The sequence below is a fragment of the Emydura macquarii genome, unplaced genomic scaffold (genome assembly GCF_026122565.2).
Source record: "Emydura macquarii macquarii isolate MOO-44397 ecotype Brisbane River unplaced genomic scaffold, CSIRO-AGI_Emac_v2 contig_2676, whole genome shotgun sequence".
In the NCBI taxonomy this organism is placed as follows: Eukaryota; Metazoa; Chordata; order Testudines; family Chelidae; genus Emydura; species Emydura macquarii.
The window spans coordinates 22230529-22235408 of NW_027132813.1; the positions used below are offsets into that span (position 1 = coordinate 22230529).

Below are 4880 nucleotides of genomic sequence, written 5' to 3' on the forward strand. Positions count from 1 at the left end.
ACAGCCCTAAAACTTAAGGCGTTCATAAGTTTGAACACATAAATCAGAATTCATGAAATGCAATCTGCATATTTGATGGAGAAGGAGAAAATACATGATCTAACAGACAACGTGTGGGTTTTTTTATGACTTCTGGTGAATAAATGCATGTTGGACTAATCCTGTTCCTTCCGCTCAACTCTGATTCTCTCAGAGTGAATCTTTTCCTTTTCTGTCAGTTGAAGACAGAAAATTCTTGGTTAGTACTGTAGGTTTATCTCTAAATCATCAACACAATTCTTGGTAACTTAGCTGAGTTTCTGTTTCTGTTTCTTCAGGGAAACCGGGGTAGCACCCATGTAAATATACCCAAAGTACACCCTGCATTAAAACAATGCCAATACTTTGAGTACGGCAATCATGAGCACATGGGTAAAGGGACCTTTCACATCCTGCCAGCATTGGTTCATGACTTCCAAACACAAAGCTAGAGAGGCTGAGACCTTGTAATCACTACTAATGTCATCATTGTGTTACAACATGATTGTGATGAGTTGAGTTAGCTAGCATGTGTCAACAGTGACAGATCATGTTCAGCATTTTGCCAGCTAGGTACAATCCTAGGGCAGGGATTTGCAACCATTTCAATACTGTGACTCCATGTTACAGTAGAGTTTCTGAACCCCCCCACTCCCAACTAGCCATAAAGAGAGGGAAGGAAGTCACATCCCCTTTCAGCCTGTCTCGCAGACCTTATTGAGCCATATCTCCCATTTGCTTCAATGGGAATTTTGCCTAAGTGAGGATAGCATGATCAGACCCTTAGGATGCATGCAAGGGGCCTGATTCTGCACTGCCTTGCACTTTTATGTAGTCTGTGCACAAGGAATGTTGACTGGTGTAAAATGCTACCAAATCAGATTAGTAGCATTAAACAGCCAGGAATACAGGGTCCTAAGTGCGGTATTTATGCAGTCTAGTATTGACCAGGAAAGGAACTGTAAAACTTGAAGCAGTATTTCTAATCTCCCCAAAATCAGGAGAATGGCTTAGAAATAATGAGATTTAAAAAAATAATGAATGTTGGGTTCTTATTTGCCAGCTGGTGTTTGAGCCTTTACGGTTCATGGTTTCCAGCTTTTTCCCACAATCATGAGTGCTAGAAACTTACTTTTTTAAAGCTTTTCATTGTCACAAGGTATATAGACCCCATTTTATTATAGCCACTAAGAGATTAACAGGTAGGCTAGCTAGTTCCTCAGCTGGAGCTAAATGCTAAGCCAGCAACTGCTGGGGGATAAGAGGGCTGCAGATCAAAGGAGGGGGTGGCTACTAGATAAACTACAAGAGGTAATCTTTAGAACTATAGTGGAGGGAAGGATCCTAGTAAGTTGGACTTCCAGAGATGGAGAATCAGAGAATGTGAATCTGGAAAAGGCCTACAAGAGAGATGAGTTAGTAAAGAATGAGGAGTGTGAGGAACTGGTCCCAGGAACTTAATGCTGGGTTTCTGAGCTGAAACCCAGAGTGGGTGAGCCTGGGCTCTTCTACCAGCCCCAGCAAAGGGGATAGTAAAACTTTTTGGAGCAAAGGTATCAAGACACAGCAGAGGACTGGGATTGTTGATCCATTGCTGGAGTCACTGGACTCCCAGTCTGTCAGATTCCTTATCTGATCTGGCTAGAGTCATAAGAGGAATCTGCCTGGCACAGGCCCAAACAGCTGTTTGGGGGTATAAACTGACCCGCACTGTTGCTGTGACACTATCCACAGCCATGAGAGGGCGTTAGCTGGTAAATGCATGCCTGCGCACTCACTCCTGGACTCCAGGAGTTTGGACATTTAGAAAGCACCAAATATGATGAGGTATGATATCATGGGAGCTGGCAACACGAGTCATCAGTGGGTGTGTAGTTACAAGGAAATAAGTGGGGAGAATGCTGGGTTGTAGCAACACAGGCCAACGTAATGTGTAGCATGTTTGCATTGGAGTGGTTGACATCATGGGTGGTGGGATAGGGTATAGAGAGGTTGAAATAACCCTTTGCACAATGTCACACAGGAGATAGGAGAGAACCGAGATGCAAAACAAGATAACTGAGAGAAAGATGCAGAATGGAGACGTTGACGACATAGATCCGGAGCCGGCATTGTGATGTCCATGGGCAGACTGTTACGCGGGCATACAGCCCCATTGATGTCAGTGGTATTCAGTGCAGTCTACTGCATAGCAGTTTGCTGGTGTAGATCTCAGTGCAGGATTGGGGCCATAGAGAGAAGGGGGCAGAAAGGGAAAGGAAGACAAACGGAAAGAGAAGGAAATGCAACTGAGACAGGAGCAAAGGGAATGGAGAAGGAGTAAAACACTAGACAGATAAAGAGGGCAAAGACAGTGAAGGAAGAGGGACTGAAAGGCACAGTAAAGTCCCATTATATATGTCACCTGGCAACTGACTACATTTAATTTGCATGACTTTCTAGTAGTCATGATCACAAGGCCTCTCATCACTGTCTTAATACCTGTCACAAATGTGACTACTCAAGACTTGAAAATGAGACCTTTTGTATTTAATTAGCATTTAATTTTTAAAACCTCTTTTTCTCCTTTTCCCATGATAAATCTTACATCTGCTCTCTCACAGGTACTCTTTCAGTTCAGGTGTCAGATAAATGTGGGATCGGAGAGGAGCTTAGTGCACTGATTCTCCACATGGGTCTTAAACTGGGACCTTCAGCACCTGAGTTAAAGAATTATCTAGGCTATTAAATGGTAGCAGTAGTAGGCTGTTAACTTGTAGTAGACTGGCCATCAAGGGTGAGGGTGCATTACCCACACTTCACCAGTTCACTCCATTAATACTAAATTAGTTGACTGTATTAAGCATTTAAGAATCAATTGAAAAGAAATCAGGTAGCCCATTCCTATTCTGTTATGTAACTTAATGTATCCCTTTGGTGTGCTTATGAACTAAATTCTACCTTCAACTATTTATGCAGAACTGCCACTAACGTCAGTGGAACCCAAGAGAAAAATATAGCCAATGGTTCCCTTCTTCTTAGACTCTTTAAAAAAATCTGATTGAACAAAGAATAAAACCAAGCAGAATTGGTTTTTGAGGAGCAATCCTTAGTCTTAAAGCTAATTACTCTGATGACTACTTAGTTGTGATAGTGAATGAGAGGGGGAAAAAGTAGTCATTTGTGCTTCGCTGATGATATTGACCTGACTGGATCATTGCAAGTAGAGGTGCAAAAATTGCTAAAAGGGAAGCAGAGTGGAACTGGAGCATTTAGGGTCTAAATATATCACATGAATCTACAAAGATGATGGTCTAAAAAGGCAAAGATATTTCTATCCAAATCTGAGGAGGCACTAGAGTGCATTGAGCACTTAAAATATCTGAATAGCAGAAATTCTAAACATCACTTAGGCATCTTTCATAGAACTGGACTAGTAACTGCTGCTTTAGTGCCACTCAGAGAAGCAAAGGTATTACAATGAAGTGTAAAGTGACACTACTGCAGTCTCAGCTTCAGCATCTTACTATATGCACGTGAGACATTGATGCTAAGAAAACAGGACATTGAGAGGCTTCATAGAATATTAGGGATGGAAGGGACATCAGAAGGTCACCTTGTTCAACTCCCTGCTCATAGCAAGACCAACCCCAACTAAATCATCCCAGCCAGGGCTTTGTCAAACCAGGCCTTAAAAACCGCTAAGGATGGAGATTCCACCAGCTCTCTAGGTAACACATTCCAGTGCTTCACCATCCTCCTAGTGAAAACTTTTTTCCTAATATCCAACCGACACTTCCTCCACTGCAACTTGAGACCGTTGCTCCTTGTTCTGTCATCTGCCACCACTGAGAACAATCTAGTTCCATTCTCCCTGTTCAAGGGGTTTATATATTTTCATTACATGGTGCTTTACCTATTATTCTTACTACTCTGTCCCCTGTGGTTGTAAAATATATCTAGCTCTTACTGTGAAGAGTGACTCTGTAAAAACAGCACCATGGGGTTCATTATTTATTGTGTCTCAGTGACTTCCAGATCAAATGTATGCACAATGGCTCATCTTAACTTCCAGATCTGCAAACGCAGCCTGGGTTCTGAAAGTCAAATTGTTCTGTATAGGTCCTGCCTTATCTCTAGTAATAAAAGATTCTACTGGCCAAATTCTGTTCATGATTACACCATTGCCTTTATTGAAGTTACCCAGGGGTATCTGAGGATAAAATTGGGCCCTGTAAAATTATGTTGATGCTGAGTTACACTAGAATTCAGCTCATTCTCTCACAGCTCTATTGTCTCTGCAGTTCTAATGGGAGTTAAAAAGTAAGAAACATTTTTTTTTGTCAGTACACCAAACAGATATGAATACCCCACAGGGACCAGAACTGTTGCATAAGAAAAGAATCAATTTTGCAAAGTCACTTTTCAAAGCAAAACCTTAAAATAAAGTAAAATAATGACTTCTATTTAAAAGTCGGACAATTTTATTTTGTATTTTATCTTAAGCCTTGCACAGTGAAATATGCTGGTGAACGTAGTAGATTTATTTGGAGATCACCTGCACATAATACTGTATAGAGGTGGTTAACAAAGCAAAAATGTATTAACTCTTCAAATGCTATATAGAATGTTTTTTACATATATGAAAACAATATAAAATCAATTTTCTATAAAATTATTAATTACTGAATTGGTAAAGAACAAAGGATTCTAAAAAGCTGCAGTCAACATTGTTACTTTAATCATTTGATCAAAGTTTATATTTAATCTCTGGCCCTTAAAATTTAGATTCCCAGCAGATGAACAACTTTACTGAACATACATATCAATCTCACAATATGTTTCTCTTGAAGTTTAACCTGTGATGCCATCCACAAAGGAGA

The 4880-nt window shown here is 40.6% G+C and overlaps 1 long non-coding RNA gene across 3 annotated transcripts in view; it reads left to right on the forward strand.

Moving 5' to 3' along the window:
* Window positions 1-4880, forward strand: part of LOC137164287 (uncharacterized) — an 84395-nt gene that overhangs the window by 68946 nt on the left and 10569 nt on the right. The gene's annotated exons all lie outside the window — the stretch shown is intronic.